The sequence below is a fragment of the Pteropus alecto genome, unplaced genomic scaffold, assembly GCF_000325575.1.
Source record: "Pteropus alecto unplaced genomic scaffold, ASM32557v1 scaffold38, whole genome shotgun sequence".
Lineage (NCBI taxonomy): Eukaryota > Metazoa > Chordata > Mammalia > Chiroptera > Pteropodidae > Pteropus > Pteropus alecto.
In genome coordinates, this window is record NW_006442512.1 from 8146260 (window position 1) to 8170368 (window position 24109).

The window sequence follows — 24109 nt, forward strand, 5'->3', positions numbered from 1 at the left end:
TGAGTTTCTTCAGCTAAATACCCAAAAGTGGAGTAGCCGGGTCCTTTTTTGCCTCTTGTTACAGCCTTTGTTTTAAAGTCTACTTTGTCTGGTATAAATATTGCTACTCCAGCAATATTCTTTGTTTGTTTCCATTTTTATAAAATATCTTTTTTCCATTCTTTTTCTTTTAATATGTGTGTGTCTTTTAATCTGAAGTGAGTTTCTTGTAGGCAATATATGTAAGGGTCCTGTCTTAGCTATTCAGCCACTCTATCTACTTAATTTATTTATATTTGAAGTAATTGTTGATAGATATGTAGTTATTGACATTTTATTACTCATATTTTTTATCTTTTTTTCATATTACTCTTAAAGAAGTTCCTCTAACATTTCTTATAGTACTGGTTTAGAATTGATGAACTCCTTTAGTTTCTTCTTGTCTTGGAAGTTGTTTATCTGTCCTTCGATTTTAAATAATAGCTTTGCTGGGTAGAGTCATCTTGGTTGTAAGTCCTTGCTTTTCATTACTTTGAATATTTCTTGCAAATCCTTTGTGACCTGCAAAGTTTCTGTTTAGAAATCAGCTGACAGACTTATAGGAGCTCCCTTGTAACTGCTTTTCTCTTGCTTTCAAGATTCTCTCTTTGTTTTTAACCTTTGACATTTTAATTATGATATGTCTTGGCATGGGCCTCTGTGGGTTTATCTTGTTTCAGACTCTCTGCTCTTCCTGGACTTGTGTGTCTATTACCTTCATCAGGTTAGAGAGGGTTTCTGTCCTTTATTTCTTCAAATAGGTTTTCAATTCTTTGCTTTGTTTCTTCTCTTTCTGTTACTGCTGCAATGATGCAGATTTGGGTACACTTGATGTTGTTCCAGTGGCCCCTTAAACTATCCTCATTTACATGTTTTTTTCTTTTTGCTGTTTTGATTACGTGTTTTCTTCCACCTTGAGTGCTAAATCACTGATTTGATCTTCTGCTTTATCTAATCTATTGTTGGTTCCTTCTAAAGTATTCTTATTTCAGTTATTGTATTCTTCATTCTGACTGGATCTTTTTTTGTTTTGTATCTTTATTTTTATGTTTGATGAACTTCTCAATGAGATCATTGAGCATCCTTATAACTAGTGTTTTGAACTCTGCATCTGGTGGTTTGCCTGTCTCTATTTTGTTTAGTTCTTTTTATGGAGCTTTGTTCTGGTCTTTCATTTGGGACATATTTCTTTATCTTGCCATTTTAGCTTCTTCCCTGTGTTTGTTTGTTTTATATTAGGTAGAGCTGCTATGTCTCCCGATCTTGATAGAGTGACTTTATATAGTGGTGTCCTGCGGAGTACAGTGGCATACTCTCCCTGGTTCACCTAAACTAGGTGCTCTAGCTGTGTTCTTTATGTAGGTTGTGTGTGACCCCATGTTGTAGATGAGCTTTGGTTACTGTTGGGACATCAGTGAGAAGGACTGACCCTCAGGTTGACTGGTTGTCCTCACAACCAATACACTGCTGTGACTATAGTGGAGAAGCTGTAATGTAGGGGCTTACCGCATGGACTGAGACTCACTTTAGCGGGGTTCTGGTGCCTGCCTAGTCTGCCCCTTTGATGTGTCATTTGTGGAGGTGTCTGGTAGTGTCTGGTGTGGTCTGAAGCTGATCACTGAGTGTGTTATTTCTGGGGCCTTTTGTGGGGAGAGCCTCTGTTGTAGGTCAAGGTTAGCCACTGCCTATGGCCTGCTTGGGATCACGGAGTATGATCTACAAAGTGATCTGAAAATGGATGACACTCGTACTGAGCTTGGATGTACTTGGTAGAGACTAAGTTGCAAACTGAGGTTAGATGCTGTTAATGCTGGACTTGGGGCTTCTTTGTAAAAGGTATAGGGGATGCAAAGATCAACCACTGTTTGTTTGGGGTTTATGAACCTTTGAGTGATTTTAGGAAAGTCCGCAGAGCTAGCCAAGACAGACTGAAAGTTGAGTGGGGTGAGGTCTCAGGAAATCACCAGGGTAGGGCAAACAGTGGTAGCAGGTTGATATAGACTCAGATTTGGAGCCTGTTTGTACGTGGTGGCTGGGCAGGGGGAGGGCTCAACAAAAGAACAATGTCTTATGTCAGCAATTCTGTCTGGGATACAGCTGGCCCTCCGGCCCTCACCCTAAAGCACACAATTAAGTTCCTCTCATTATGTGTTTTTTGAGCTGCTGCCCCAGCACTGGAGCTCAGAGTGAGTGAGTTTGTCAGCAAGTAAGTTTGTATGTAGGTTCTTTAAGAGGAATGCCTGGGAAGGAAGAGAGAGAGAGAGAGAGAGAGAGAGAGAGAGAGAAAACAAACATGGGCCAGGAGGTCCTGTGCCCCACTGCATCTGGACCACATGGTTATTTAATAGAGCAACCCAAATTCATATCAGCATTGATTTATAAAATTTGTATTACAGGGTTTGATTTCTAATTAACCACGTGGACAAAAAATATTTAAAAATATCCCAAGTAGAGGTCTAACTTGTACCTTTGTTTTTAATACTGTTATCTGCAAAACAGTTATGCATAAATAAAGATTTCTTAACTAGCTTTCAAGGAAATACTGACCATTAATATGTTTTAATTAAAGAATATCGAAGCAGAAGAATTTAATTTAACAAAATAAATAGTGTTTAAACAATGAAAATTCAAAAGTAAGTGATTCTAGAACCTATGAACAAATGTTGCTGTTATATATATCCTTATATATATCCATGTAATTTAAACTTTATTTATATAAAGTACACATATATACTGAATGTATAATAAATATGTGTCTTTGCCCTAAATCAAATAATAGAAGAATTTAAGTCATTATTTATTGATGAAGGGCATTATATCATGGAAGGTTTGTTGATGTCAAACCTTAAAAATCAAATAAGACTGGGAATGCGAAAAGGAGATGGAGATTTCTAGGTAGAGGGAACCATGTATGGCACAGAGTCAGAGAATTCATAGGAGTCAATGTAGACTCATATATTTGCATTTCGAAGACTTGGATTTAAATTCTGATGTTGAACTATTTTGTAGAGGTCATTTAATTTCTAAGATTCTGGTAAATTCCAATGATAATATGATCTGTATCAAAATTATGTTTTGGAGATTTTATGTGCTTGTGTATATGTGTGTTTTGTGAAGTTACTAACCAAATGTAAGTGATCAATAAATATGCTATCAGTTATTGTTATTACTACATTTTTAGCTGTAATTATTATTGTTGCCTATTTAAGACACTAGAATTATTTCAACATAACTGAAGCACACCTGAAAAGAGGGAGTAGTAAGAATTAGAATAGAGGAAAGAGGTAATCTGGGGCAGATTATGACCCATTTTATAAACCTCATGAAAACATATGAACATTTTCTGGCAATTGGGAGCATTGAAGTCTGTCTAATTTGGAATATAGAAAGCTCTCTCTTGCTATATTGTGAAGAATGGATGTAAGGACATGAGGAATGGAACTGGAAGGAGTTGTGACATAAGGTTGAGATGATGTGTACCTATATTGTGATAAATACAGTAGAGATCAATATGATAAAATTTGAGATGTATCTAGGTCATTGACCCTATTGGCTTAGACATTTATTAAATTTGGCAGTTGAAATTGGATATATTTATGGTTCTATTCCCTGTAACAATAAATACAGAAGGATGTGCTCATATGTAGGGGAATATGTATAGATATGAATGCTCAGAGAACAACAAAATGTATGCGTCTAGCAAGTGTTTTACTAAACTGGATTTCAGTTCTGGAGATATGTCAGCTGAAGATGAAGAATTAGAAATTATCATCATTTAGATGAAAATTATAGTCATGGAGTAGACAAAATTGAAATAGCATACTACAATGAGTGAGAACTTACCTGAGGGATATCTACCTATATTTCGATATCAGATGAAATAATCGTAGCTCACCAATACTCAAAAAAGCAGTCTGATTTGTTTGAGAAGTGCATATTTCTTTGTGAATTTCATTCAGTAAGATTAATTTATAACCAGTATGAGCTATAGTTCTTGTAATGTGTTAGTGTTATTTTCAAGTAATTGGAAACACCTGCTATGATTAAAACTTTTTTTTTTTTTTAATTTGACATTAGAGTGTACATCTTTAGTTACTCTCTTAGTCTACTTGGGCTGCCATAATAGAATACCACAGACTGGGTGTCTTGAATAATAGAAATTTATTAGCTCACAGTTCTGAAGGATGGAATTCTAAGACCAAGGTGCTGGCAAGGTTGGTTTCTGGTAAGGCTTCTCTTCCTGGTTTACAGATCACTGCCTTCTCACAGTGTCCTTACTGGGGCTTTTCTCTGTGCACACACTCATGATGTCTCTTCCTCTTCTTAAAGGATACCAGTTTTATTAGAATAGACACCCACTCTAATAACCTCATTTAACCTTAATTACCTCATTAAAGTCTCTATGTCCAAATACATTTACATTTGATGGAGAAGGGGGTGTAGAGCTTCAACATAGGAGTTTTGGGGGACCACAATTCAGTTAATAATAGTTACATTATCAAAATGAGTTAAAATTTTAATAAGCTGCATAAGGAAAACTATCAAAAATTATTATAAGAAAATAAACTACCCTTTAGAATTCTCTGTTTAAGGATATAAGAACTATCCTAATGTCACAAATGGAAGAATAAATTATTATGTGAAGTACCTCTCCACCCTGACATATACTTTAATAGAAAAAGTGGATCTGGCACTTAGTCCTCCTAATTTTTATTTCTCCCACACTAGATCATGATATATGATGGACAGAAATATAATGTGATTTACCAAGTAAAATATGAAAATAGAAAATAAGTGAGAAAAGGAAGAGAAAAAAATACAAAAAAAGTGACATTCACTTTTTAAATAGGAAAGAAAATTAATAATTGAAAAACAGAATTTTTTTTTTTTTTTTTTTAGGCAAGAAAACCCTTGATTTACCTCACAGATTGCAAGGACCTTGTCAGCTTACAATCCCTTATTTAAAATATATATATATATTTTTTACGCCTACAGCACTTGGTCTTCCTAGGTGGTCTCCCATTCGAGTACTAACCAGGCCCGACCCTGCTTAGCTTCTAAGATCAGATGGGATCAGGCTTGTTTCAGGGTAGGATGGTCATAGATGAAAAACAGAAAATTTAAATTGAGTCTCAACTAAAATGGATTATCTATAAATCTAAAATGAGAAGTAGTTAGGTACTGTTTATAAAAATCACAAGTCAAGATTTTCCTAATACACTTATGATTAAGTATAAAGCAAAGTTTAATAAATTAAAGGAATGAAGAATAGAATAAGACAATTATGTAATAAAAAGAGAAGACTAGTTCATTAGACTACAATTTGTGAAATTTGTTAATATAACTGATTAAAGAATATCTCTCAGTCCTAAGATAGTTAGTAAGAAGAAATTGCCAAATTAAGAAAATATCCAAATTAAATTATTTTTAAAAATCTCCTCTTTTGATTAAGATAGAATAAAGACAGAACAGTTTATTATCTTACATTTGCATAAAACTGCTCTGAGAACATTTTGATGAGAAATATAGATTTAAAATATTTGACAAGTAAATTTATTTTGATAACTTAATTTAAAATGCTCCACCTGCCTTTGTGTTTTTATAGAACCCATAGAATGGAGCTGTGCTTTAATTGATTTTAAAGTAAAAATGCTATTTATCAGCAATAGCCTATTAGAATATATAATTAAAAACACGTGATTTTATAAAGAAAACTTCAAACTCTTAATGATAGGACTTGAATTAATGTAGATATGCATTATGAACATGATTTAGGTATCTGAATGGTATGGAGATATCCGCTCTTCACAAATATACAATTAATTTAGTTGGAATTACAAACAATTAACAAAAAAACAAGAAAATGTTATGAAAACAAAATAAATATATTTCCCCTCAAATATTATTAAACTACTGTAAAGAATTATTTAGTAAAGATGTAAATAGAAGAAAAACAATTAAAATTTCAAGTGATGGTAAACCATAAAATGAAGCCATAAAAGAAAATATTGATGTTTGAAATTAGCTATTAAAACTTTATGACTCGTTGATTTGGCTCTCCCATGTAATATTGTAAACTTGTAATTATTACTTACTTGCTTACAGTTATTTGTCTGAGATTCATCTTCTTCATGAGATCAGGCACTACATCTTGGTCACAGTTGTTTTTCTGTGGCCTAGGAAAAGGCTAAGCACAGCAGATTCTCAATTAAAATTGCTTATAAAGAAAGTCAACATAATATACAGACTTGTTTTCATCATCTACCAAAGCCCCTGGTGGATCTTCATTGCTTATAATACTTCTATGTATTGCTTTAACAACTTTGAACTCCTTGAAGTTTCCCGAATGTATCATGTTCTCTTATACCTCTAAGGGCTTGTTGTTCCTTCTGCCTAGAGCAGGTTAGCCTCTGTTCACTTTTCTAAACTCAGTTCAAGCATCCTTCTATATATCGACTCTTCAGACAGAATTTGTTGCTCTTTCTGCCTGGGTTGCTGTATAAAACTGAATAGATTTTGTAATCACATTTCTGTAATATAGCTTTCCCCAATAGTTCCCATAGCGCCTGCCACATGACAATGTTTATTTTTCTGTTTTTTTCTGCTGCACTGAATGGTGAGCTCTTCCAAGATAGTCTACAAGTGGTAGACATGAAATACTTTTGTAGAGTAAGTAAATTAACTAAACAATGCATTATATATATATATAATGTCTCTAAGATCACAAAGTTAAAAAAAAAAAAAAGACAATATAGTCAAAACTGGCACAATCCCAGGTTTAAATATCTATGAACAGTGAAAAATAGTCGATGTTAGTCTGGTGCTTCTCAACCAAGTATAGATGCATTTCAATGTTCTTTATTTATGAAAGGAAATAATAACTTTAAAGAAGGCCTGGGGATTCGATGGATTGCCAAATGTACATTTTCTATGTTAAACCAGAAAATGACACCATTGTGCCAGTTACTTTAAAATGTCATAGTGGTTTTTTAAAGGACTTTAATACTATTTAATGTCATTAAGTTTCTTTAAATCCAAATAAAGATATACATGGACTATGTTTTTGGATTACAGAGCCTACAACATCCTGTTTTTTCAATGTGTGCTTCTTAAGCAATATATCTCTGGATTACATTCCAAAGGGGAATCATTTTGTGACAGCATAACTGGATTTGATGAAACCGGTTTTTTTCATGTATTTGTAGTTAATCTGCTAAGCATTTCTATTAACCTTTATTCACAAACAATTTACAAATAGAAAATTAGTATAGCAAGTTTTAAAAATATACATATATCATAAATAGGTATAAAATTTCTGAAGTAAAATAGATTCTGAAGTAATTAAAGCATCTATCTGAAATAAATATTATCACTGAAGAAACTACCCCCATTTGTACAATAAGAAATCACCTATTTTGCTCTGTATCATTTGTCATAATGAACACTGGAATAGAATTCTGTAAAAGTAGTAATACTTTTCATGTAAATTGATCTTTGCCTTTGCCAAGAACATAAGATAACTACTTACTTTTTCTTCCAGTTAGACCCAAGATTTCCTTAATTATTTCAATGAAAGCAATGTGATGTTATTTGATATCATTTATTATTTTCATTTATTTTTTCTAGTGTATGAAATTGAAAGGATTTATAACACATGCTTTGGGCCTTAGTATTACTAAAGAAAAAATATTTTTGTGCACTTGGAGTTTTTTTTATTATACAGTTCATATTTAAATCTCTAGTAATTTTTCCATAATCTCTTTAGAGACAATGACTTTCAAGATTATGAAAATTACTGTTTTTATAAAACTAAGAAATTGTCTGTTATGATTTTTTTTAAAATTGCTTTAACTATGAAAGGGGTCATGAGCCAATGGCTTATGAAGTATATGGCTAGATTTTCATACGTAGATTTAAATTAGTCTACAGATGTTAAGCTGGTATGTAATATGTCAGACATCACATCTTTTGATATTTCAATTTAGATATACATAAAGAATCTTAATGAACAATAAAGTAAAAAATTTGTAGGGTCATGACAAAATATCATAATCTTTTGTTCACCTTCCATCAACAGCACAAAATTTTATTTTGAAACAAGTCTATAGGAAACTATAGAATGTTTTATCCATTTGCCATCTTAATGTGATAACTCTGTATCCAACTCTGTTGTACAAATTCATAATAATGCATCAAAGTTCTAATGAAGTATGAAGTATATAGGGCTATTTCCCCCTAAACAAAGTATTTATAGTGTTCAGTTTTTGAATTCTTATAGAAAGAGCATTGAAGTTCAATGATTTGTTCTTGAATCATCGTTATGCCATCTTTGTCAAGTCACTCAACATCTCTGAACCTATTAGTAAATAGTCTCTTATATGTGAAAGGGCAATGATTCTGTTTACCTCAGAGCAAAAAAAAGTAGATGAAATGTCAAATGCTTATACAATGTCTGGCACATAGTAGGTTCTCACAAATGATAGCAAATAATTCAGTATTATTTGTTATGGTTTATGATTTCTTTCCTCACTGTCAATCTTTTCAAATACTATTTCTTATTTTTGTTGCTGTCATTTTTCCTTTTCCAATTTACTTCTGGTTAACTGAGGATTTGCAATTAAACCAAGAAGCAACTTATTATTTTATCTAAAGGCATGGAGTTAGATTAGAAGCCAAAAGAAAGCCACTGAGCCCCATGAATACAGGGGATAAAATTTTGTTTGATCAGAAGCTCTTGGTGTTTATGTATGAATGCTAAGATTTGTTCCAGTGGTTATAATATAGAGTAGATTAACTCAGGATAATAGGAGTATTATTATATTTATCTACCATTTGACATTTCTTTAATAATATACTGTATTACCTTGGCCTGACTGGAACATAAATGAAGGCGGGCGGCTCTGTAACAATATGCATAATTTATTTTATTTTTTTCAATTTCTAGATAACTTTTTAATTTAATATATTTGATTTATAATTATTAATTTATAAAATATAATCATTCTAAAATTCTTTAATCAAAATAGAATCTATATAAGTTGAGAAAAACTATAAAAATATTTTGATTTAATAAACTATAGAAAAGCTTGTCTATTATAATTATTGTCATTTCATCATAACTGTCAAGTAGGAAGACTCACTGTGTTTTATTAGTAAATATTAAACATGTCAGTTCTTAAAATAATATTGTTTACTTTATTCCTAATTAGATTCAAAGGTTCAAATCTCAGTAATAAACTTTTTGTTTATGTATTTAAATAACAGTTTATTTTCATGTTAATAATATTTGGAAATCTTTAGCAAAATTGTTGGTTATGAATAAATGTGAATTTTTATTAGTATTTATAGGCAAATGAAAGCAACAGAAAAATTTTGAAAATTGTAGATGCACTGATTTTAAGTATATAAATATCTGTGGTGTTTTAAGAACAAAGACAGTATTCTTCTATAGTTGTTAAATTAAAGTTGTCATATATTAATTATGATCATATTGGTGAACTCAAATTGAGTTTTAATATGCTCAGCATGCTTATTTTGAAATATGTAAATAAAGCAAAGTAGCTTTTAAATTGTTTCCTATCACTCTACTACACCCAATTTGAAGAGGATTTTTAATATCTTAATCCCTTAAATTAATTGCTTAATTAATTAACTTTCCTTTGATATTCCTCCGAATGAACCAAAATCAGATCAATTAATCTTATAACTAATGAGACAATGAATGCCTGTGTTTAAGTCTCATTTTATTTTACTTACATCTGTAAATATCAGTCAGGTCTAAATGTTGCTGAGGTTTAACAGATTGAAATGCTTTAGGTGAATGAGTTCTCAGTCAAAGGAAAAATCTTCTGAGGTATATACAACTTTCATTGAATTTTGCTTGAAGGCAGAATTTCTTTCATTAGCTTTATTAGCATTTTGTTATTTTGCTGTGAAATTCCAGCTTCTTAAATTTAACATATAAATATAATTTAAGGTGAATTAATTTGAGTTTGAGGCAGTTCATTAAAATTAAAGTTTGTTGATAGCTTAATATCAGGCTTTAAAATTTAGCAAGCAGGTTTAATATTGTATGTCAACCATATTTCAATAAAAAATTTAGCATGCACATTTATTAAACATATCTCCTTTTCTAGAACTTAGTTGAATTATATTCTGAACTATGTAATATAACGGTATTTTTAAAAACCTTTTTAGTAATAATTTTAATTAATATTTTTTTCATCAATTACCTAATAAAAAGACATAGAGTTTTGGAGAAAGACATCAACCAAGCAAAAGAAAAAGAGTAGCTTATACTAGTTGAGTGGAATACTCAACAAAAGAATCTAAAGAGTTGTGTATTAATTTGGTAGCATTTTAGTCAAATTATGGTAAGGAAAGGATGACAAATTATATGGCATAGAAAAGTTATTGAAAAATAAATGGAAATATAATTATAGTTAATAAGTTAAGCTTTATAATGGGATTTTATCCCAACATAATGTAATGGGTGGACTACAAGACTTCCTTCACATATCCGGAACATTCCACATGCATATGAATGCATACATGGCTTGACAATCTCATTCTGAAAATTTAAGACAGCATGTCCACTTTGCGTTTGTAATTAGAATCATGGCCCTGATTTCTAGTCCAAAGTAATACTGTGGAGTATCCTTAAAAAGGAAAAAAAAAAATGTGTGCTTTTTTCCCCCCTTAGATGAGACAAATGAAAAAGAAAAACCTCTATTCTTTGGTAACTTAAGAAAAGCTTTACCTTCTGTATCTGATGATGTCACTCAATGTTGAAAATGAAAGTTTTAAATTTCAGATTTTTTCCTGTTGCCTGATTCCCTGCAGTAGCTCATTTTATTATTGTTTTCTTGCTAGGAATTATATATAAACTAATATGGAATGATACCAACCCATTTGACTAATTTATAAATAAGTAGCCATCAGTCATTTTGATTGACAGCCTCTAGTTCTGCAGAAACATAAATCTGACCCAAATCAATTATTTGAATCCTTATGGACACAAATCTTAGATTCTTTTATCATTCTCAATAGCAGAACACCAGTCCCTCACTTCCTTTTCTTGTATGTTTTGGAAATTTGAATGGAATTCATAGACAACTACACAGCAGGTAAAAGAAGGGCATGGCATAAGACAGGAAATTGACATGGTGAAGTCACCCTTAAGTTGGTCACATTTCTGTGATGTTTATAATGTTCTTGCTGAAATCCTCAATATTTTGATAGAGACTACTATATCTCTTTTGTTTAAGAGGCAAAGAGTTACTATTAGGCTTCTTAAAAACAAACAAACAAACACACACACACACAACTTCTTAAAAATTCCATAAAACGAAAAGCAAACTGAAATGGTAGAAAAGGGAAGACAGTTGTTAATTAAAGAGATGTAGGCCCAATCCCATAGTATCAGGCAAATTGCAGATGCACAGGTCTTATAAAATGTCTAAGATATTGAGAATGTTCAGTTGAGAATGGAGAAATGGTAGAGATACTTATTTGTAAACAGTGCACATGGCTAAATACAGTGGAAATGTACATTTTGTCTAATTGAAATATATAATAAAAATAGACACAGTTGTGCTGGAAATGTAATTAAGTTGTTCACTTCTGACATTACAGAGGCAGCAGTCACCCACTATTTCAAAGCTGGTCTACCAAGATTCTCAGCTTTTATTGGATTTTGAATATAAATGAAAACAATTGCTTTTAGAGTAATATCTCACATATATCATTACTTGTTAGGTAGGAAATCTAAGTCTTTTTCTAGAATTGACCACTCAAGTATTTCCAATAACTCCCTGAGATGCTTACATGTATGGCTAGAAAGTGTTTTAGCCCCTCTGATCTAATGTCCCAAAGAGGAATAACTTAATCATAGCAGTGCCTAGCATGGAAATCTCTCAGTTCTTCCACTCTTGCCTCCTTTCTGCTCCTTCTGGCTCTGCTAATTTGTCTCTTGTGAGAATGCTCACTGCTACTGATTTTCTCCTCTTGGTGAACCTCCAGGGCTCTTCTCCCTCACTACTCAGAAAGCCCTTTCTGCTTTTCATGATCTGCTGGCTCAGAGGTGCTTCCCACAGCAGAGCCTATATAAAAAGATAGAGGTGCAGAGAGAGGTTAAGCAACTTGCCTTAAATTGCAGTATTAGTAAATACCAGAGCACATATCTTGGTGATTACCTGGTTCTCCTTGTAACCAGCAGTAAAATTGATTCTTATTCAACTTTAATTGGAATCGGTTTAATTCAGTTACTTTTTAAATAGATATCAACTTCAGAAATAATAATAAGTGATTCTCAGAAGTGGAGCACACATGTGGTGACTGGTCAGACTCTACATTTGAGAATATCGCTAATTTCTCCCCTAATTTTTAGAGAGCTAACTGCAGACCATGAGGAAATGGCAGCTGAAAGCAGAATCCTGTGTGCTGGGTACTTGGCTAGATTGCCTGATATATTCTAGCTGACAGAAATTGTCTTGTCTGTCCCTGTTGATTAGTTTTTAAATTAATAATTAGAACGAGGACCATTTGGTCATCACTGGGAGGTACAAAGCCATTAGGCATGCACAGGAATTGTGTATAAAACATTCTCTTTGCCTCAGGTGAGGTTTTCATTGAGCTGAAGCTGGTTTGTTTTTGTATATATATGTATATGCAAGTTTTGTTCCTTCAGGCTTTGTTGTCTAGACTGGGATGTAGGTTCCTTTCAGTGGTGTCTCATTTTGAGGTATCTTTATTCTATTCTAAAGACTTATTTTTATACAATGTGTTATTAAAGATGTCCTGCCCAATACTAGAAGCTGCCAATGCTTGTGTTGTGGATGAGATAACCAATGTTGTTAAAAGAAGGAAAACATTTCACATTTCCTTTGAGAAGAGAGAAAAAATAAGTAATTAATATATATATTTTAGACTGATGAAATAAGTACATGTGCATCGTTATTAAATCTCTTTTTAAAAGTTTATAAGAATAAATTAAGGATTAAAATAGTAAACAAGCCTGCTTATAAAGCTGAAGAAATTAAAACTTAGAGCAAAAGGTGTATATTGACCTCCAAAAATGGAACTATGTTGAGGTTTAACCACCAATGCTATTCTGAGATATGAAACAAGTAGGACAAAAATGTGTGCTTTTATCCTGTCTATCAATAAATAAGGGGTTAGGTTTAGAACAAGGGTTTATTGGAAGGCTAACAAGCTCTAAGTGTCAGGGCTCATAGCTGCAAGAGTAACAGAATGCTACTTTGCCTCTTGATATATTAATTTTGGCAGAGACCAGAAGGCTGAGATCAGTTTAGAAGCTACCAAGTACCTGTGGCAGAGTGAGCTGCTAGATCATCTATGCCAGCATTGGAGAACCCCAACTTTAGTTTCATTAGCAATTCAGATTGGTACCTGGGAATGGAAGACAAGGAGACTTTTGTTAAGAGGGCTTTGTCGATCCAACAGAAGGATAAGAAGGTGATGCTTCTTTCTTTCCTCCAGCCAAGTGAGAACTTCAAGAGTTTGGCTCTAAGATCTGCAGACGTTTCTATTTACAAAAGATGAGGCTTAATTTTTCCCTACCTCTCCTCCTTCAATTTTCTTTACAATTTTGAAGTGGCTAGCCCATTTGGCTAGAGAAGTAGAAGGGAGGAGTCAAAGAATGAAGTAAGCAAAGAGAGAAAAGGGGTCTAAGTAAACCCTTCTCCACCTCCACCATTCTCCATCTGTTTCCCTTAGACTTTCAGGATATCAAGCCTGGACTGGTACACAACTGGAAAGTATGAAGAAACTCTAAATTAGAGAGTTCACACTTTTTTTTTTAATTGAACTGGCCCTTTTAATTACAGAAATAGAACTGTTCTTGTGATTGACTACAGGGAACTAAAAATGCTGTGAAATGTGCCCAAAATTTCATCAAATAGCAAGAAAAGATATAGCATATCACATAGGCTTTAGGGAACAGTGGGAAACAGAATACAGTTGATTTATAACTACCTCTATTAAAGAGTGCTAATTCAATAAACCATTACCTAAAGCAGGAGACTTCAACTCTGGCTGATTTAATCTAACTAACTAACTAATAACTAACTAATTAACTAACTAAATAAATAAAATTGATTTTTTATAGACCTGCATTGAGGACATGAAATGAAATTTAGAAAACAGGGACCAAAGAAGCTAAACAATATAGAGGGACACGCCCCCAATTCCTCCACAAACCACTGAAGTCAGTGCTGCCACTTCTGTAGCCATGACACACTGAATTTCCCAGTGAGCCCTGCTGTTGCTCATATTAAACACAGGATGCTGTCACTAGCACAATTTCTCTTTTGTTCCAGGAAACTCAATATTGTTGCTGCTACCACCACTACATGCCACTAGAATGGATACTTCTTGGTCCCTACTTATTTGCGTCAATAGATCCCGATTCAAAGTTTATGGTGGATGCATCCAATTGGATGAATCTGTGTCATGTGCCCATACTCTGGCTACAAAAGAGGCTGAGAAAGAATCTACCATTTTCATCTTTTTTGTTGGAAACTAGGAAATATCCAAAATATAGAGTGGAGTTCAAAGATTAGCCCCCATACTTGATGGGAGCTAGCCACACATATTTGTTTCAAACCTTTACAAATCCGAAATCAGAGAACCATAATATAAGATGTTCAATGCTGAGGCCATCTTTGACTCCTCAAAATTGTTTCCTCTTCTTTTTAGTTAGCCTGATCTCAGCGCTCATGGCTGGGAGAATTGCATACTTGTCATTTATAGAGCCTCTGTTTGCATATTGTCCACTATAAAATAAAATTTTATTAGGTTTCAGAGTTAAAACAACAAACTGTCTATTTATTTGATGATTTATTTATGACATCACTTCCAAAATATTATTTGTACATAATGAACTCAATATAATTTCTCTTGTAAACTTTTTATTTTTTTATTTGACAATTTCATTGTATCTACAATAGTATTATGGGTTATTATACAGCCATTTAAACAAAATTACTTCCCTCCATTTCTATTGGCACCATTCAAGTCACCCAGACACCCATAAGAGTCATTTAACTGGTCTCCTCATATTCACTATTGCTTCTTTTCAATGTATTGTGGGCATCGCAGCTGGAGCAACTTTTATTAAAGTTAAATTTGTTTACATAGCACCCTATTTAAAACCCTTCAAAGACTTCTCACTGCCTACTATACTGCAAGACCCTGTTTCCACTGAGCCTCGTCTACCTCCTGAATTTCACCCCAGATTTCTTTTTTTCCCTGCCTGTGCTTCAGCCATGCTGCTTTTGTTTCAGTTCCTGGAATTCACAAGGCTTATGTTCATTTCAAGGGCTCAGAATACTCCACTCTTTGCCTGAGATTCTCTTCAGCCAGCCCTAACCAAATCTATCTGTATGCACCACTTCCTCAGGAATATTGTCCCTGATGCTACAGACGGGCATGTGTTCCCTTTTTACATATTCTCATAGCCCCTTATACCTTCCTCCTAGAACTTACTATATTATAATTAAGTGGTGTATAATAAATTAAATATTTAAGTAACTAATTATTTAGTGTTTATTTCACTAGAATATAAGCTTCACAAGGGTAAAGTTAATGCTGGTCTTTTCTTCCCTCTTCCTCCTTCTTCCTTTTTTTTTCCCCTTTCTTTCTTCTTTTCTTTTTTTTCTTTATCTCTTTTTCTTTTTCTTCTCTCTTCCTCTCTCTCCCTCCACACCCCGCACCCCATTCCTTTTTTTTCCTGTTGAAAACTCAGTACCTAGAGTAGTGCCTGGAATATATTAGATGCTGATTAGATTGCACTTCAATGAATGAATGAGAAATTGAGGGATACAGTGAAGAATATATGAAGAATATATGAAGTTTATGAAGAATGTATGATGTCATAAGACAATGTTCCTGATATAAGCAAGAAACACATTTTAAATCATATGCAATCTGATTTTTGGACTGGAAGAAAACAGACCCAATTTACTAAAATTTTAATCTAGATTGTGGGTGTTATTTTTAAGATTCTTTCTTGCATTTTTCCATGTTTTACTGTTATGCTTGATAGATGGCTGTTAAGGAACAAAAAATGTTTAAGGTAATATTTATAATATTCCATTGATACTTATTATTACTTGCAAATATTTTTTTACAAAAAAGATACACAGTTTCAACTTAGATACACCTGTACCCTTTATATTAGTTTGGTGAATTGAGACACTTTTTTGTTGATATTGCTAAAAAATATATATATCTATATTGATTTTGTTGTTAATTTATGCAATGCATATGGCCTTATGGAAAATACTTTCGTGAACTTTTTTTCACAATATAATTCGCTAAATTATAATTAGAAATTAAGTTCATTATTGAAATGCATATTTTCAGACTCATTTCTCATAGTAGCTAAATAATGGAGAAAAGAAATGATATATAATTCCATGTGTTATATTTTGTTTTCCATAGACATTAGATTTATATTAGGAATAATGATTATGTTAGTATAAGTAATATAACTTATTGAAGTACATACTTAGAACACAAAGCTGTATTTATTAAGTGGAGATATTTTCTTACAATTATAAAATTAAATTTGATATTCATTCTAGATATAATAATTATAAACAAAAGAAAGAATTATAGATGAATTTTTATGGCAGTGAATGTAAAAGTTTTAAATAACATTTAGCAAATTAATTAACCAATAGACTAAAACTACAATAATTACCAAAAGAGGTTTATTCAAGGAATACAAAGTTGTCTCACTTTCTGAAAATGTGTAAACACACTATCAATAGATGTTTTAAAAGCATTTAATGAAAATTTGCCATCATTATTAATTTTAAGACAGATCTCTGAACAAATTAGAAGTAGAAAAGAAACTATTTAAATCAAGACTATTCAATTTAAAAAAAAACTTAAATGACAAAAAGAGAAAACAAATAATTTTAATTAAATTAGTTTCCAGATATGAATGCTTGTTTTCACTATTTTTTTTAATGTAGTCTTGGATTTCCAGCAAATGTTCTAAGAAAAAAAATAAAATTATTGATGTTAAAGGGGTCAAATATGGTGACAGAAAGAAATCTAACTATGAGAGGTGAACACACAATGTAATATATATATTCCTTACTGTTAAATTATACACCTGAAATTTACTGGATTTCATTGACCAATGTCACCATAATAAAATAAATAAATAAATACATACATACATACATACATAAAATTATTGATGTAAACTTTAAAAACAATGAAATTGTGCTGATAAAATTATAAAATAGAAAATATTTTAAAACACAAATGTATATTTATAATGTCAATATTATAACATATATAATATATAATAAATATATAATTATGTTTTAAAATATTTATATATATACCATAATAATCTAGAAAAAATGTTCTAGAATGTTTGGAAGAATATGAAAGTAATTAGATATGAGTTAAGTAAACAGAAATTAATAGCTCCATGTTAGTAATAAACATGGCAATAAAAATATTTCACTCAATTTTAAAAACTACCATGACATATTTAGGAAAAGTATTAGAAATGACAAAAAATCCAAAAGGAGAAAGTATGAATTTAAATATAAAAATGTAATATCCATTCTCAATGAAAAGACATATCATGTTTTCCAATAAATACATCTAACGTGAAACATACCATATTAATAAATGAATCTAATAAAATTCCAATTCCTAGAGTTTTATTTTTATTATAATTTTTTAATTTGAGTGTAAGAAAATAATTTAGAAATTAACTGAAAGACAGAAGCCTGAGAATGACCTAGAAAGTATGAGTAAAATGGCAGTGAGAACCTGGGACAGAGTGAAGTTGTCTTAATAGAATTCAGAAAAAACTACTATATCATAATGATATAATCATACTACATCATAATGATATAATTTTGCACAAGAATAGACAAAATCATACAACAGAAAAGGTAAACCAGAAATAGATCTCAATATATGTGAGAATTTAATATGTGATAAATTGGTATTTAATTCATTGTGATACGTAATATCAAATGGTGCTGCTGTTAATATATATCGGAAAGAAAATAAAATTAGACATCTAAATTACATGATATTCAAAATTTAGTTCTTCATGGAGTAAAGACTTTATATGTAATCTAGGAGAAAACTAGGCCTACTTCACCATACAATCAAAGCGACACGCGAAACGGTAATCATATTTTATTACATAAAATTTGTTTTGTCTAAGAAAAATATGTTAAGCAAATTAATAGAAAAATAATTATCGAAAGGTTATAATCTACAATATACGAAGAAATTTTAAAGTTTTTAAAGGAAAAGGCAACTAACAAGAAAAATAGACAAATGATGTAAGTTGGCAGTTCAAGTAAGCAAAAGTCAAGGTGGCCATTAGCAAACAAAAAGATTCCTAAATTTAATAGTTGTGCAAGTGCAACCTAAAGTGACAGTGAGCTACAACCTTATGCAAACAGAGTGCACAATAATTTAGAAGAGCAAAAATGTCTATTATGCATGAGATAAGTAAAAGCAATAATAATATGCGTGTGGTGAAACATATATTTCTTTTGGAAAGAAACCAAGCAAAATCAATTACAACTACTTACAACCCAGCTTCCCATTTACAAGAATTTCCCCCATCAAAATGAAGCCACCAGTTTGAAAGTACATGTTCAGAGACCATTATTGTGGCATTATTCCCAGAGGCAAAACACTGAAAATAAAGTCAAGGCCCATAAAAGGGGAATAGCTGAACAAATTATATATACATTGATGACCAAGGATATGGTACAACTATTAAAAATAAATAAATAAAGGATTAGAGTTCTACCTTGGAGGTATTTCATGAGTTGTTTGCATGAGAAAAGCAAAAAAAAGTGATTAATTTTTATAGAAAAATAAACAAAGAAAAAATTGTATGTATATCTTCATAAACATGAATATATGAGCCTGAAGAAAAACATAGAAGTCCAGGATGTTAGCATGGATTACGTGGGGAGGTACAACTATGAAAAATGGGAGTGGAATGGGAGGTAAGTATTAAGAAGAAAAAGACTGAAGTTTATAAAATACATACGTATTGTATAACATATGCAATTATACATACATATATATATATACACATTATAATATTTACACATATAATGCATATTTATTATATAATGATGTTATATATAATGTAAAATAATGTGCATACTGTATACACATAAATTACCATGTGTGTGTGCATGTGTGTATATGTCTATATATCTAAAGAAATTTTAAAAATGCAGGTCCCAAGTTATCTTCATTTTTCAGGAGTTTCATAGAAAATTGATGAAGAGGAGGTAAGGAGAAAATCCTGAGATAGTTTTTCTAGGCCACCTGAAAGTTCAAAAACTGTTTTCTCAGAATGACGTGCAGAATCATCAAGATAATATTGGCTGGAGAGCTATAAAACATGTGAATACCTATATCTTTTAAAAATTGTAGAAGATGCAATGCATTCTAATTTGTGTGAATATATGAATAAGAATGAAATTTCAAACAAGAATGAATCTAAATTTTATAGCTTCACTCTTATAAGTGTCCTATTTTGAGAATTTGGCTATAACTACTAATTTTGTCTGCTTTCTTTTATGGATTATCAGGTAAAATTAGTCATTGCTCAAAAATCACTACGCTTTAGGAAAAGATACAAAACATTTCCTGTCATTGATACTTGCACAAAATTTCTCATTGATTTAAGAAAACTCTGCTTCTGTATTGGTATCAGCAGAAAGTGCTACAAATCACTGGCATCAATGCTTTGTTTACATTGAAGTGCCCAGTTAGATATGTCTAACTCTGACTTAATTAGTTTTTCTTTTGTATAAGTTCAATACAACTTAATTTTATTTGGGTTAGTTCATGTTATCTATTATTATGTGCATTCATCTGATAGTTATAATAGTAACATTTTTACCCATAAAGTGAAAAAATAACATATAAACTTGACTAGCTTTAGTGCCTCCAGTGTATTGAGTTGTTATTTTCCTTAATACATTTTTATTTTTTATTTTTTATTTTTTTTTGCATAGGAAATTTTAGATTTCTGGAATTTCCCAGAGGGAAAGATGGAATCTAGTACCGTATTTAGTGTGTCTTTGCCATCTGGGTTTTCAGATTCATTTGATTTAATTCAAAGATTAAAGACAGAAAAATTGGACCAAATGCTGGAATAAACCCCTGTGGAAACATGCTTCTGCTATGATTATTTTTGAGATTAATTGATTCTTTAATTTGTAACTACTCCCCATGATTTTAGTTGCTGTTAATAACTGATTAACTATAAGCACATAGATTTATTTTGCCAGTGCATGCTGGGTGATAGTTAACTCTTTTATGTCACTAAAGTACCTCAGTTTAAGTGGAGAATAGACTAAACAAATGCTTCCATGATATAGTGAACCTTATCTCAAATGGGTCTATCTAATGTATGAGAAAGGTCACTTATATCATTATTTATTTTTTATTCTCTTAAAAAGCTAATTTATCAGTTCCTGGCATATTTAATCAGACAAAAAAAAGTTACCAGACAATTATTTTAGTTACAAAGAGATAGCTATTGCATTTAGGGGGCAGGGAGTGATTTTTCTTAGATAATCATTATGGCATGCATGGGTAACCTTGCTGAAAATTCACATTGATCACATGGTTACAAATTAGTTATTTTGTACATTAATTCATTAGATCATTGAGAACTTATGTCCATTATGTTGGGTTCTAGGGATATAAACATGACTAAAATATGAGTATTATGCACAGAGGAGTATATTTTATAGAAAACCATATTAGTTATGTTATTAAAATATAGAAAAATGTTATTAAAATATTAGTTATGTTATTAAAATATAGAAAAATGTTATTAAAATATTTAAAAATGTAGAAAATTTTGACTGCTGTTAAATAATAAAAATAATGTTTTTTACTTAAAAGAACATTTTTCATTTGTCGATGACTATCATCTCTAGGTATTTGAATTTTACACACTTAGCTTATAAAATTAAAAAATATATATTTTAAAGAGAAAAATAAATGCAGATAAAATATCAACAATAACAGAAATTAGTTCAGTGGGCTTTGTAATATTATCGAAACCATTTAGTATAAAAATTTACCATTGAATAGAGAGATTTTATGGTCCCTGAATTATATATAAAGACTGCAAAAATTAGAAATAGTAACTTCCAGATCCTTGGATAAAACTATCCCCTGCCCCCAGACCGCAGACCGTGGCCTGATAGGGATCGGGCTGCACAGCACAAGGTAAGCAGCAGGCAAGAGAGGAAAGCTCCATCTGTATTTGCATCCGCTCCCCAGCTCTAGCATTACTGCCTCAGCTCCACCTCAGATTATCAGGCATTAGATTCTCATAGGATCACTGGTCCCAGGTGCCAAAAAGTTTGGGAACTGCTGATTTAGTAGGTACTTTGTCTAAACCCTAGGAGTATTAGAAGATATTGACTCTCGACAAATTTCTCTCATGAAATTGTCCTCAGTTGGAAAGAGCCACCTAACCCAAGGTTAAGCCTCCTCGTCAGGGAAGCCCTAATTCACTGACCAATCTGGTTTTTTAGCAGAGCAGCTCTGCTGGACAACTCTGAAAGACCGTTTCAACTCCAGAGCTCCTTCAGGATCATCTGGAGACTTACAGTGATGTATCACAATTTAACTTCTCCCACTGACTGGTCCTACTTTTTTTTTTTTTTTGCACACCACCACAAGAATTTATCCTGAGGGCACTCCACAATAAATTTCCTACATGCATATCTTCATCAAAGAATCATATTTTCAAGAAATCACTCTAGATGGGCTGAGGAAGTAGACTGTAAAATAGAACGTTAGAGATTGATGACACATCAACCCACTACCTGGCAGGCTATGAGATCCCATTGCAGGTGATAGGTCACCACTGATACCTCTTGAACGTCATAGTGGTGATATTGTTACAACATTCACTCATTCACTGATGGTGAACCAAAATATGTACCAATGGAAAGTAATGAACTATGAATTCAATCTTAGGCTTTTGAGGAATTTAAGGGAAAGTAGTAATTATAAGGACAACAGAATCCATTTCTGCTAGGTTCTATTCATACAGTAGAGAAAAAGAATGAAGGGCTGAAGGTGATTAATCATGAGTTGAAAGTAATGGTGTGAGAATAAGAAGGCCTCTTTAGCAAATATAAAGAGACATTTACCTTCTTTAACCAGAGCTCATAACAACTGATAATATGGCTTAGGACTTGTTAAACAGTATAGCAGAGCTTCAGAGAAGCTTGACTCCTCAAACCAGCCACTGAATCCTGGTTGGGAGCAAGTGGAACTATGACTTGGGGGAGAGGTACATCTGGGTTTATAGTCTCTGAAATCATGAAACCCTGAGTCTTCCTAAATTTTCTGGGCTTAAAAAAGTGGCCCATTTCTTTTAATTAAAGGCTATCATTTTTATATACTTAAAGATGATACAGAAACTTCTTCCTTCTATGTTAATACATATCCTCACTTCCATTCCTGGCCTCCAAATCAGTATATATGGATCAATGGATGACATTATTTGGTCATGGAAATGCTGTGTCTCTAAGGGAAAAAAAAAAATGGACTATGTTTCAAGTAAGCTGCAGACTCTAGCCAGTATTTATTGTCAGAAGTCAGGAGAACATGTATGGAATTGGATTCTGAGGCTTCTGGATCAAGTGGGATGAAGGATAAGATTGAATAATATTGGATATGGAGAGTAAGATCAAATAGGGATGAAGAATAAGTGTTTATTTATGTGGGGGCATTGTCTCATGATATAAGATTCAGGATGCTGACAAGAATAGAGGGAAATAGTTCCTGCTACTAGGATAGCTCTCAGAAGTTTGGGAAAAGCGGTGATTCCATTAAAAAGTATAAATACCAAAACTGTTGTGCAGATAGTACAAAAAAGGATTGAAAGACTTAGATATGTGTGTATTCTAAAGTGAATATAACATCTAGAGTACAGGAAAATCATCAGCTCATTATATTCTGTGTAAAGGCTTGGAGGAAACACCAAAAGCACCCCTAAAGAATGTGTTTATGACTGAGATACAAGTGTCATTGAGAACCTAAGAGATAACTTCTCTCAGTAGGCAAATGTTGATGGCAAGAGAAGCTATTACAGAATTGGGCTCCCTGATAGCAAATGGGTATGCCAGGATCTCAAAATAATAGAAGCTAGGTGGCAGTGTTTAGTTGTCATAAGCGAGGTGGGTGCAGTTATCTTAATGGGCAGCTATTGCAAATCTATCTGGGCTCTAGACTCATGGAAAGCTGTGGAGATAGTTCATAGAACATAGCATTTCTTGGGGCAAAGTAAGTGGGTAGTCAACAAGGATATTAGCCAATCTACACAATTAAAGAAATCAGATGAATGATTGGGAGGCTGAATATAGTCAGATCATAAAAAATTTATAATGCCCAATTTATGAACCCGAGGTAATTTTTAGACTTTGAACTCTTTGACTGAAGGGGAAACTGAGTCACCAGAAAGAACCCTGCAACCGATAGCAAATATAAATGGTAATGATTCTCCCAATTTTTTCTCCAGAGAACCTATATACATTTACTTGAATAAACACATGCTAGGGAAAGTGGAGTTCTGAAACATTTTGAGAACTGTTATACACATGATCCAAGTTGACCTTCTGATACCTAAGATTCTGTGGAATCAGTATGCCCTTATACTGTTAGATTTGGGCATACAGGTGCTATATATTAAGTGGAACTGTGATCCACAGGTGGGTCGCATTGTATCTACCAGTCCAGAGATTGATATTGTTGCCATTTACCTAGTCTCCAATAAGTGTAATTGGAATGGACATACTTACTGATTGTCAGAACCCCCATATTGATGCTTTGTCCTTGAGGTGATAGCTATCCTAGTCAGAAGGCCAAGTTAAAGCCTCTGAAACATTCTCTCTTTTAGCTGAGTCATATTAAACATAATACATCCCAAGGAGAAGAATCAATATTAATGTCACCCTTAAAATTCTAAAATATGTGCTAGGGGTGGCCCATATATTTCATTTATTGACAATATTGTCTC

General features: G+C 32.3%; 1 protein-coding gene and 1 pseudogene across 1 annotated transcript in view; one reads left to right on the top strand and one right to left on the bottom strand.

Moving 5' to 3' along the window:
* The window catches only part of MDGA2 (MAM domain containing glycosylphosphatidylinositol anchor 2), an 813395-nt gene that overhangs the window by 446941 nt on the left and 342345 nt on the right, over positions 1-24109 (top strand). The gene's annotated exons all lie outside the window — the stretch shown is intronic.
* Positions 5005-5124, bottom strand: LOC112471760 (annotated as a pseudogene).